Below are 13,818 nucleotides of genomic sequence, written 5' to 3'. Positions count from 1 at the left end.
TATTTTTTAATGAATTTGTGGTAATAATAACAATAATTTTGAGAACTAAAATTTCTGGTAAACCGTTACTATATTAATGGAAAAATTCCCAAACCAACGTTTTAAATACCGTATATTTTTGCTTCAAAGTTTTGTAGCTATACCATACAGTTTGGTATAAAATATTGTAAAACTAGTTATTTTAAGTTTTTAGAAGTTTATAAAAAAAATTCCAGAATTTTTCCCCTTATTTAGTTTTAACTTATCTAAACATTACACACCAAATAGGTCGTAAATTCGTACTAATTTAACTCGATTCTAATTATAAATGATTAAATACTTGATATTTGTTTTTGAAAACGAATTTCTTCTATTTCTTTCAGGGTGGTCTTATCCGCAGTTTCTAAAAGAAGTTTTTTCTACTGTGGAAGACACTTGCTACCCATGTCATTAAATAATGTGAGCATGTTTAAAATGGCATCAAATATGCCTTGAAAATACTTAAGATATCCCTTGTTCGATGGTTTTTAAAATTAGTTAAATAGTGTAATTATTGAAAGGGTTAAATTTTTTAAAGTTTATTAATATCTACATATTGAACATTTTATGTTTGTAATTAAATAACACATTAACGATGTGTTACACACATTATATTATTTGTTTACATTACATGTTCAACACATTACGTTTTTTATCAGAATCAAATGTATTAAGGGAAATGAACTGCTTTTTTGCATTTTATTTGTTCAGCTTAATTTTAGATTTTTTTAGGTAACCGTATAAATGAATTTGCATTGTATATGTACAGTATGTTTCTCTTCATTATTTTAATTTTTAAATTACATTTTCGTTTTATATGACAAAAATATTAAGTTGATTTAAAATATTCTTAAAGTATTTAAAGTATATTCCTATTTATTTAAAGCTGCCATATGCCAATACGAATATTGTTAAATCTTCATGCAAAATACTGAAAAATAAAGACAGTAATTAAACTTAAAATTTTTATCTATACTAATAACCAATGAGGTAATTTACCTTTTACATACATGAACTACTAAAAAAATTATATTTTAAATGTTTATTTGATTATTAGATGGAGTTATGAAGTAAAAAGTGTGCATATTTAAACCTTTAGGTATTATAAATTTTCCTATTCAAATAATAATAATTAAAAGATGATTTATTTTTTTTCTTTATCAAAATATTAATCATTAAAAAGATTTTAGTGAAAAAATTTAATAGTTTAATAATTTTAATTTGGGGCTTAACATGTTTATGTTTGGGGCTTAACTTTTGCTTTAAATAAACCAAAGAACCCTTTTTAAGCATAAAAACCAATTTTAATCAAAATGTGTTAAGTGATTTTTTTTAAAAGAACAACTTTTTTACAACTTTAAAAAGAAGTATACTATCTTTCTCTAAATGAAAAATCTTTATACTTCGTAATTTTATTATTCATTTCTTTCAATTTAATTTTTTGACGAACAATAAACAGGTTAATTTCATTAAAAATATTTGAAACCTGATAATAAAAAAACCTAATAATTTGCAGAAAAAAATTACTAATTTTCCTAACAAAAACAAATAAAATTGAATACAAACAGCTTTATTTTATTCATTTTCAACAAGATAAATTTTGGAATCCATTTAAGAAACTGCAGAACGTTAATTTTAAAAAGAAAACATACATTTCAAAGAAACAGCAGAAAAACAACTCTTCTGTTGCTCTGAAATTCAATTTGTAAGAATGGCAAATGTACTGTTCAAGCTTAAAAAAGTACACCATCCTTTGAGAAACATTTACATATAAACTTAAAATAATAAAAAAAAATGAACAAAGGTATGGCATTTAAATTTTTTCTCAGAATAATTTTTAAAGTAAACTTTTGTAAGTAATTGTTCTTCTTAAAGAATATGCTTTTTTCGCTAAATAAGCAGTTGTAGACGCACTTTTACGTCGTCACGAATAAAAAAAAAGATCTTATTTTCTTTTTATGTTAAGAAACATTCATTTACTATAATAAACCCTCTTTTTTCTTGTGTCGAAAAAAAATAAAGAATTGAAGCACGTTCTAAAAAACAACAGTTTTCTTTTGAGTTTTACATTTGGATTGTTTTCCCACCGTGTTTCGTATTTCGTCTCTTGCATACACAAAAAGAATTGATTTTGTCATAGTTTTTCCGTTCTTGTTGATTCAAATGTTTTGTGAAAGAAGACCCTTATTTTCTCTTGAATAAGAATCAATCCCGTAAACATATTCTTTGAGTACCCAAACAATAAATAAGGAACATTTCTTTCAAGTATCGTTGGAAGTGTATCGATAACAATAGAAACAAATTCATTTTCCTATTCGAAAGTGTTTCTATCAATACAAAAAAAGTAAATAACCATATATTTTCTTATTTATTTATAATGATAAGAAAAAAAAGCATATGTATGTAAACGTCGATCCAGAAAACAAAGATTTCAAACATGGCATATATTTACATTGATATTTGTCTATCATCATACACTTTATATATATGTATAAAACATAGCTTTATCAAGCATAAGCTTTACACAATATAACTTTATGAAACATATTTTTACTCCGTGTTTTTCCCTTATCTTAAAAAAATATAACCGTATCAGGTGTACATCTTGATCACATGTACCATTTATATATATATATATATATATATATATATATATATATATATATATATATATATATATATATATATATATATATATATATATATATATATATATATATATATATATATATATATATATATATATATATATATATATATATATATATATATATATATATATATATATATATATATATGTTACGACCAAGGCTCGAAGTCTGGCCACTTCGAGTGGTTGCCGCGATGTTCCGGCCAAAACGCGATGTGCTCATTCAAGAATGTCCGGTCAAGAATACAAATTTTTTATGTTGACCATTTTACTACTTTTTTAATATCAATTTAATATATATTGTATTTCTAATAACTTTTACTTTACAGAAAAAAATTGTAGTGGTATGTTTTTTCACATACCGGGTGGTACGGTGGGACTGCAACTTTTTAATATTTGAAATAAATACAAAAGTGGGCGACCTTTGTGCTAAAATACAAACTAAGGTGAACAACGTTTAAGAGCACAAAAAATGCTTATAAATGCAGACAGCTGTTTCGGATGCTCAAAGGGCAACCTTCATCAGTGCAACAGAGCAACTGTTGTTTTATTAAAAAGGGAATTTGCTAATATTGCCCCATTTGCTTTCTTTTTCAATTTAAAAATATAAATCTTCTAATTTAAAAATATAAAAAATAGACAAGTATTTAAATTAAAATTTAAGAAATTTAATTTTTTACTTTGTCTCAAATGGCCACATCCCACCGCAAAATTACTAGCTGCTGTACCCGCAGTTAGTACTTTTTAGAGAATGATGTTATGGTTAAACAAAGCCCATATTACGTGCCAATGATTTTTTCTTCCAACTTTGGCTGATCCTCCCATGCCACTTCGCGATCTGGCCGGCCCTAGGCGAGCAAAGAACACGTTTTCTTTGGCCAAGGGCCGGCCAATTCCCGAAATCAAGAAAATTGACCAGCCAATTTACAGCATTCTTAGCCATTTCGCGATTTATATATATATATATATATATATATATATATATATATATATATATATATATATATATATATATATATATATATATACCATCTACACACTGGAAGCGTTGTTGTTTGAGGTGAATGACAGCTAGCAATACAACACGATCATCAGTTGCACTGGATGTCTCTTCAGTGTAGCATAGAAGCGCTCATTCTATATTGTGGCTTATAAAATATAAAAAAGAAAAATGTTTGATACTCTTTCTTATGCAAGAGAATACAGAATGGAATAGCTTTTTTTAGAGAAGGAACATCTAAAACACATCGGAAAAATCTTGGTAAATAAACAGAACAAAAATGAGTCTTATCTTCTTATTGGAGTTAAAACCGAATGCTTGTTAAATCACTCTATTAAATTTAATGATCTTATATGAAGGGTCTATTGAATTTCTTTCTTTTCTGAATCATATTACTTTAAACATTAAAACATGCGAAAAGTATTCAAAAACACACAATGCTATATCATTCAATTTCGAAAAAAAAGTTTTTTGGCAACAATTTTTATCAAAAACTTTAAAGTTTCAATAAAAAATCATTATTTAGGATCTGAAAAATGCAAAATAAGGAATACTTAAGAAGGACAAAAAACGATTTTAAAAATGCCTCATATTGAAATTAAAGATTTTCAAATTGTTTTTTTTATTCTATCAGATGTAGAAAATCATTCTGCCGAGAACTATCATCAAGTTAAGGAAATAATTATTTACAAGTAAATTTTTTATTATAATAATCATAATAGTTATCTGCTTTATAAATCTGGAGAATTCCAAAAAGAAATGTTTTTCGATTGAAAATTTTATTCTCAAATAATATATACATAGATTATCCCTTCATTACTTCAGGATGACATACCACCCACTGCAGTTTTATAATTGTATGGTTTGAATTTCAATATGTAACTTAAAAACAGTTGGAAATAATCTTTCAAAATTGAAAAATATCTCACACAAAGCAATAAATATTTGTTAATAATCAACACAAAGGATACTATATCAAGTAATTCTGATGATTTTTTATTGTTGTTTTCTAAATTAGACAGATACAGAAATATATACTATTCTATAAGGACGAAGAATATTTTATAACTATTACATTTCTGAACGTTCTTATATCAAATTTATTCATTGAAATAAAGTAAGCAATGTGGACATAAATAACTTAACTTTAATTTATGTGAATTTGAAGACAAAAAAAAATATTTCACCGAAATACACTCATCTGTAATAGTATGCCATCATGAAATCGGAGGTTATCGGTTGCAAGTTTGTTGATAATAGAAAGGAAAAAAATAATGAGAAATTGTTCTTCTGTTTCAGATTCAGAATGATTTACCGATGTTCTGGGTCATTTTTTTAAAGCTTTTCTGCCTTTTCGTTTGGTAAATTTTGTTTCCTATTTGCTACTGACAAAAAATCGTCCTACTCTCCCAATGATTCTGATAGAATCAAATGAAAACTTAATAAATTGTAGCCTGAAAATATCCACCGCACTAGAGCGCGTATTCAAACGTTGTGATGGTGTATGCAGTTTTCATAATCCTTTTTAAAACTTGAACCAGCTGTCTTTTATAAGAAACTATATATTTCTATGAATATATTTTAAAAACTTATCAGAATATATGCGTCAGTAATAGTAAACACACTGTTTTTAAATAAAAGATAAAAAAATTAAATTTAAAAATGCGAAAATTTTAAAAATATAATTTCAAGAATTTGTTGGTACAATCTATAAACTTTTAAAATAATATTTTAATATTCTAATTTAAAAACATTTAAATTTATATAGTATAATGTAAAGTATAAAGATGAGTTGCCTTAAGCTAGCATTTAAAAATGACATTGAAATGGCCGTAACTAAGTTAATTATACTTTAAAATATTCATTGGCATGCAGATTTTTCTCAAACTCTCGATTTCGATGTGCTTGAAATGTGTAGTTAAATCATAATGATAACCTGTTTTATTAAAAACATTATTTATTTGCAAAAAGCAAAATATTTTACGTATATTTTACAAAAATCAAAATTCATATATCATGTAATCATCTTTTATTTTAATTATCTTTGATTTCTTCATGATCTAATTTGAAAATTTCTTCTGTTTACTTTTCCCATCATTTATCTTCATGTAATATCTGATTAAATTAAAGGAAAATTAACAAACCTTGGAGTTATTAAATAATTAATATAGTTTGAATAAACTAGTTTGCAAGATAAATATATTATGAATAAGGTATACCCTTCTCATTCACTCCTTTAAACTCATAACTTATTCATTAAAGTCAAACTCAATCCGGAACGAATGGAAGACTAAATTCAGTTAAGAAAAAGCCCTAAAGACACAGCGTAAGATTTAAATTTCAATTACCTTTCATTTTCCTTACATGCAGCGGTGCATAATTTACAGTTTATCGGGCGTTCTTTTTAAAATTCTGCTGGAACGAGGATATATGAAACATCTTTGAACAGTGCGTGTAAATACTGCATTCTTTCAAATTTTTATCAGTGTCAAAAAAGGTTTTAAAACTGAATTATTTAATATTTGTTCGCTAAAATTTTTTGCAATTATAATATGAAGTAAATGTGTTGTATTACAGAATAGGATAGACTTTTTTAAAAATAAAGTTAGACTTGAATGATTTTTCCTTAAACTTCCATACAACTGTTAGTACAGAAACTAAGAGTAATTATTTTTCGAAATTTAGATTATAAATATAATGTACAAAAAAGTTCACTATTATGGCTCCTAATTTACAGAGAAAAGCCACATTTATAGATTATGTCAGAAATATGCTGGAATTTCATTTTAAATTTTGCACAAATTACAATTTTATTCTGTTAAATATTTTGCAATTGAAAAAAATCTTAATACGCATCTTTGTTCTAAATTTTAATTTCTAATAAAGATTAAACTTAAATGATAAATAATTGTCTACCGGCAATTTATTTACTGTCTGAGCATTCAAAAATCATTATGAAAAGGATTTTTCTTTCCCCCAGTAGAAATCAATTGATTTTATTAAAACAATTATCTTTTGTGGATGTAATAAGAAGTTATGTTAGTGTTATGCATGAAATTCATATTTTAAGCCTTAGATCTTCTTATTTTATGCCTAAGATACGCAGCAGAAGAAACGCAGATACTACTGACACAGATACTACAGATTTAGATACGCAGATACTACTGACAGAAGTTCAATAATTCAATGTTTTAAATCTTTATTTACATATGTATTTGTAGATGATAGATTTTATTCACACATATTTAGAGTCTTATGTTCTCAACACAAAAATGCCTTATAAACAATTGTTAAATTGCAGAATCACTGTGGAATTCAAACCCACTACCTCTACACTTCAGGACTTCAAGCAGTAGGATTATTCTCTTCGACCATTTAGGCCCTTGACGGTTGTTAACTGATTTAATAGTTGTAGCCAAATCTTCTTTTTTAAATACATTTATCACTCACGAATCCATGAAAATAATTTTCAACAAAAAATATATGTAAGCCACAATGAAGATTTGATACGTTTATAAATAAACACAAAAACTGATACTTGTATTTTTTTAATCATTCACTATGTATTTTTTTAATCATTAAACTATCGATTTATTTAAAATTTCCCTGCTATACCTGGAATCTTGTTAAAATAGTCTTCTTCGTAGTTAGTATTTTTTGAGAACTTACTTAACAGTACTCGGAAACTATTGAAATTTAAATAGTGCTTATTAAAGTACCACAATACTTCGCAACTATTTAAAATAAAAGTATAAAATTAATCTGTTCTATCAATTAACCTTTTTTAAACTAATAAATAGGAATGAATCTAAACTAAAAATGACTTCAGCCTACGGTATACATAACCGTATATATCGTCATTCTTCATGGTTACTTACGCCGATTTGATGTTATTTGAAAAAAATGTGCATCTAATAAATATATTAAATGTTAAAACACTTTTCACTTGGTACTTTTATTTACGTAGAGCTAGCGTATCTTATTGAGCTTTTGGCGACGGTCTGGTAAACATCACTGAAGATGATCGGTGAGAACATGCATAATTCACATCCCGTTTAACGAGAAAGGCACATTCACATACCATCCGTTCATCGTTCGATTATGATTTTGACCTGAACCAGAGCACGATCAATTTCCGATTCAGTATCCCTAGAAGTATTGATTTGATACAGGAACTTTGTGACCCATTTATATTTAGTGAGCACCAGTCACCATTTGTGCTCGAGGAGACTTCTGCTGGCGAGATTGCACTCACAACCTCTCGGACATGGGACCAACACAGTTTTTCAAGTAATCACATGCTTATTAAGGAATGAGACATCAAATGATGATTTTAATTGATGATGATTTCGATTGATTTTAGATGATTTCGATGAAATGAGGAATTTTTGGAAGTATGAAAATACAATGAAATAGGGGGGAAATAGAAAGCTGTAAGTACTAAATTTTAAATAAGAGACAACTTTGCAGTATGTGATTGGTATTTATAGTTACAGAGTTGTAATTGCATAAAAAAAACGATTTCGTGTAATATTTTTACTCGTTCTAGTAGCTTAATGGTTATATTTCTATTCTTATATATTTTTAAACTCTATAATTTAATTCCTCGACTTTTAAAAGAATTTATACTAACGCTTACGTATCAATATTCCTATAAATGATAAAATAAAAATTGTAATTATAAAAGGAATTTTTATTTAAAGAGCATAGTCGCTCTAAATTATATTATTTATACTAGGCATAGTAATAAACATGTTCAAGTTGTCATCCAATATATATTCAGTTGCATAAAAACTACGTGCATAAAAATAGTGAAGTTGCTTCGTAAGGAATAATAAACACTATTTTTTTGAATATATGGCATCTTTCTAGCGTAAAATACCTTTCGAAATCTTCTAGAACCTGTTTTTTTCGGAGCATTTTTCATTTTGACGAGTCAATATCAGTCATGACATCCAACTTTATTGCGAATCCATTTTTTTTCCTTCTTTCATTCTTCTTTTCTTTTCAAATGCGAAACGAAATCTCCTATTGCATATTCCTTTTTTCCTGAATCAAGTATTTTTTAAATACTATTTAATCCAAACTTTTCTTCTGTTCACTAACCAATCATCAATGGATTAAGTTGAATACATTAAACCTTAAATGCATTTATTGATTACGATAAACCTTCTTTGCTGTGTGTTGAAAACCACCAGTGTCGAAAATTGTTTTCATTTCATTAAATTGATTTTTTTTAGCATTCAATTTTATTTTGTAAGTCAAGAAAACCGAGAATTTATAGAAGAGGCCCGCAATGGAAGGATCAAGTGGAACACCGAAGTAGATCGTTTCCAACATCGATGGAACACCAAAAAGCATAGCTGAAGCGTAACTAGTTGCATAAGCTAGCATAACTAGCAGTAAAGCATAACTAGTAGTAAAACATAACTAGTTGCAGTCAGTAGGTAACTTTCATCAGTCTGTGTAGTGATCACGGATGCACGGTATCGGTTTTCGTTAAACTTTTCTCCCATAAATTGCTCGACTTCGCTCGTAGATCGTCTGGTTACTAAAGCAGATGAGCCATCCCCTCTGAAGAGGATCAAATTTGTGATGGCATGTCTTTGGATCATCTTCAGGAACGTTTTCCAGAACATCGCCGATAGCCCATTGTGCAGCTCTAGTGTGACGTAAATAAAGTGATCTACCTAGAAAGGTGGAATTTGGTGAGATGGATTTGTTTAGTATATCCTTTGCAGAATATATTCTCTGCAAAAATGCAAATTTTTGACAAAGAAAAACTTTTATTTTCTGACCTCTCTCCCTGGGATGATTTTCAGCGATTATAGATTGAAATTCTTTACTTCTTAAATATATCCATGAGGCGTTGTAATGGTATTTGCATTCCATAAAGTATTGTTGAAATGTCAAAATTGCGGTATATTACAAAAGGAACATAAGTGTCATTAGTCATTGGTCTTCAAAAGGTTTTTAATGTTTCGACGAAAAGAATCGTGTAAGCTTTAAAAAGCTTTGAGCTTATACGATCTTTTTCGCGGAGTCGAGAATCAAGCTCAGGCCCCTCCGGACCAAGTCCAATTCTCTACCCATGGGGCAGCCATAGCCCAGTAATAGGATTCATGACCTTAATTTGCATCTTGAATTCTTTATACAAACCTAAATTAATAATTTATTTTTGAAAGCATACTTTCAGATGTACACAGTTATTCTTTTTCTCAACATGTAATACTTGTAATAATTTCTCAACATGTAATACTTGCATATATTTAGAAAAAATGTGCATGCATTTTATATTAAAATGTGATTTCTGTTGTTGCATCATGTTTGTTGTGTGATACGATGTTCCCATCGGAAGATACACCATTACGCGATTGGATTAAATGAAGACGTGGTGACTCAGATGATAATGTGCTTGCATTACGATAAAGTTGTCCGGTTTCGAATCCCAGTGACGGCTTGTCGATACGAAGTTAAAACCCAGTTCACACCGACCACAGTTCTGACTTAATATCATGAGTGGTTGACGGATCAGGGGTTAGTGTCCCCTTGTCGTAGGAGGTTTTCGTGACTTTTCTTTCCAAGTAACGCAAATACGGGTTAGTTCCATCAAAAAGTCCACTACGAAGAAAAATTTTTCCCTGTACGTGATATCATCTGGATTGGGTTAAAAATTGCAAGGCTACGGACTAGAACATTGGTAGTCATGAACTCATAATAAGATCGGCTGTTCAGTGACGGTTATAGAACAAAATACAAAATTTGGTTGAATGAAACCATTAAAAACTTTACGACTTATTTGCGTCTCTTTTACGACGTTCATCAACCAGTTATCAAACATTTTCTAAGCAAAAGCTCGCAGTCCCTAAAATATCCTTTTAGACCTTCGAAACAAGGATGAAGGACAAGCTTCAGACGTTTGCCAAATATAATTGAAATTAATTTAAACCTTTATTCATGCAAAAAACCTTGTCTGCTTTGTATTTCTATAAAAAAAAATTGAATTTGAACATATGTTATTTGTTGTAGGATTTGTTACGACAGAACATTTTAGTAACTGTGTCACGATGTATAAAATAAATATCACTATTTTCCTAAAGGACTAATATAGTATTTAAATCTATTACAGTATTATAATATAGTATATAGGACTATGATAGTATATTTATGGTATTAAGTTAGTGCAAATTCATTATTAAACCAAAATAACGGAGACATTTATTTTTTTTCTTTCAAGGGAATTTTTTGTACTTCATTTCGTGCTATCTTAAATAAATTGGATTCAGGAATATTTATTGTACCTCCTCTCAAATACACAAAACCATAAAGTATTAATAACAAATATTGGCATGGAGTGTATGTATTTTGCATTTCTGTATTTGCTTTTTTATTAAAATATAATAATTCAATTTGTATCTCTATGAACTTAATTAACAACATCTACTAAATTTTTATTTTTATTAATAAATTTGCTGGAATGATTATTTAACATAAGGATAAACAGTAATTAGTGCTTATCATGATATTTCTGAATTATTACTATTACATTATCTGCTGTTCTAAATAAATTTTTACTTTATTTTATAGCCTAGAGAAAGTAGTTTATATTCCCTCGTTGAAGATAAAATAACTTTTTCCAGAAAATATAACGAAAGCTTTTCTCAAAAGGGGAGAAAAGAGGAAAACAGGATTGGTTCCTGACAAGAAATTTTGTTCTTTTGCTTGCCTTCTTCTCAAATTTCCTTTATTTCATTTGAAATTATGAATCATTCTTTTCCTTTTAGAATAGGAAATGTTCCATTGGAAAGTTATAATAGTAAAATTCTAAAATTGTTATATAGTTTAGTTATTCATTCTTGAATGATTTTCGAATGATTTTCCTTTTTACCGAATTTTCGATACTTACTTTCAAGATGTAATATTTTACATATATTTTTGAAACAAGGTACTCAAATTTATTTAAGTTGGAATCAAAAGGAATTTATTATTTTTGTTTTGTTTAATTTAGTTTTTAGAAACATAGATTGGGTATTTATGCAGTTGTTTTTAGAGCAATTTAGATTATTTTCCAATTTGAAAACATAGTTGTAAACAAATTTTATTTCCATAGTGCAATATATTTTACATAAAGAACTAAAACTATTCCACGTAGGCCAATTCCATAAACTTTCTCTAGAATAGTTATCGATTGCTGAAAAATGATTAAAATGGTTTTAAATTTTTGAATTTGTTTTTGTGTTTAAAACTATTTGTATATGTACTTAACTTGCAAACTTGCAAGTTTAGTGCATGCAAGTTACGTACGTAAAATAGTGCACGAGGAAAATAACATTTTCGTACAGGTATGTATTCCAGACAAAAAATAATCTAACTTGCTCTCAAGCAAACTGCATAAATACCCAATCTATGTTCTAAAAAGCAAATCAAACAAAGCAAAAAAATAAATATATGCCTTTTGTTTCTAACAAAAATAACTTTGATAATTTTGTTTAAAAAACTATAAAGACCATTTATATCTCAAAAGTAAATATTAAAAACGATTCGATGCGATAAAAGAGAAAATTATTTGAAAATCATTCAGCAATGAAAAACTAAACAATGTAACAATTTTTGAATTTTACTGTTTTTACCTTCCAATGGAACATTTCCGAGTATAAAAAAGAAAAAGAATGATTTATAATGTCAAATTAAATAAAGGAAATTTGAGACAAAAGCAAGCAAAAACAAAATTTCGTGCCAGGAAACAATTCCGTTTTCTACTTTTCTCCTGTTTTGAGAAAAACTTTCCTTATATTTCTCGAAAAAGTTATTTCATCTTCAACCCATTCTTCAATTTTTACGAATAGTGCATACAACAACTCATAGTATGAAATTAATCACATGTTTAAACAAGCATGCATTCATTACATATAATAGCAAGCACTACCGAAATCTGCCTTAAATATTAACTTAATCTCATTTAAATAAATCCCAATTAAATAAAAATAATTTATAAAATTATTTAATCAATTACCAAAAGCCCTTAGCAGAAAATGCATTTGTTAGTAAAAATTCTTAGTCCAAATTTATTTAGTCCAATTATTAAATGCTTTAGTAGAACTAAAGGCATTAGTTTCTCAAATGCCATTTCAAATGCATTAAACCTTCCACTACAGATTACCTTTTTTTTACAATTTGGATACGTCTGATTTACAATGCGCAAATAAATGGACCTCCCTGAATAGCTTTTGATCTACTGGTTAGTCTTAAAGTTTAGAGGAGATGACCTCAAATATGCTGATTCTTTAATGCAAACAGTATTTTAAGTTACGAAATCAGTCACATAAACGTTCTCTCTCTGAAAAAACATAACTTTTATTTAACGAAATCGGATTTCTGATCCCCAAAATATAGGGGTAGCAGCAGTCTGGGATATATGGTCCTAATAGTTGTCTCAGGAACACTATTTCTCAGTTTGCGACAACTCTCGATGTCCGAAGGCACGTTTTTCTGATTGATTTTGCAACAAAAAATAACGTTTGCACTAAATAATCAGCATATTTGAAGCCACCCTCTAGAACCTTTAAGAATGAGTCCTCGAACGTAAAGACCTGATCATTAGGTCAAAAGTTATTCAGGATGGTTCGTTTTTTTGATGCACTGTACTTGTTCAAGTGACTTATGATTCCCACAATATCCAGGTTACTGAAAATGAATGATGCAGTTATCAAAACTTTTCTCTAAAATTTTCGTTTTTGAAAAACGATCTGAAAAATATTTTTACTTTATCTTACGACTATTGCATGGATGGAAACATTGTAAGCAAAATCTATTTCACGCACCGGTCACAGATCGATTTATAGGGATGACCAGCATGATCCATTCATTCATCTACAGATTGTACTCTTTACCTGAACCAGAGAACGATCTATCTTCAGTTCAGTAGAGGTATTGAGTCGTTGTTTTAATTTAAAGGACTTTGCTACCCCAACAGCTTTAACGCGCACCAGTCACCATTTATAATACATGAGGATTCTTTGGTCGGTGGGATTTGTAAAGAAAATGTAGGCACTTAATACAAAATAAGGAATTAATTTGTCGGTTAAACAAGTTTTTTCCGTAAAGCATTTTAATTTATGTTTATTTTTAAATGAACTAGAAGGCTCCACCC

The 13,818-nt window shown here is 28.2% G+C and overlaps 1 protein-coding gene and 1 long non-coding RNA gene across 2 annotated transcripts in view; one reads left to right on the top strand and one right to left on the bottom strand.

Moving 5' to 3' along the window:
• Positions 1-13,818, bottom strand: part of LOC107444278 (uncharacterized) — a 684,996-nt gene that overhangs the window by 599,274 nt on the left and 71,904 nt on the right. The window lies entirely within an intron of this gene.
• LOC147811064 (uncharacterized) overlaps positions 1-13,818 on the top strand; it is a 124,481-nt gene that overhangs the window by 102,383 nt on the left and 8,280 nt on the right. Inside the window, exon 2 of the long non-coding RNA XR_015433140.1 lies at positions 363-438. This is a non-coding gene — a long non-coding RNA (uncharacterized LOC147811064). The remainder of the gene's footprint in view (positions 1-362; positions 439-13,818) is intronic.

This window comes from Parasteatoda tepidariorum, chromosome 4 (genome assembly GCF_982258835.1).
Source record: "Parasteatoda tepidariorum strain Cologne lab strain chromosome 4, Ptep-v5.0, whole genome shotgun sequence".
Taxonomy (NCBI): Eukaryota; Metazoa; Arthropoda; class Arachnida; order Araneae; family Theridiidae; genus Parasteatoda; species Parasteatoda tepidariorum.
Note: the sequence above shows the minus strand (reverse complement) of the source record. Positions and strands in the feature narration are given on the sequence as shown.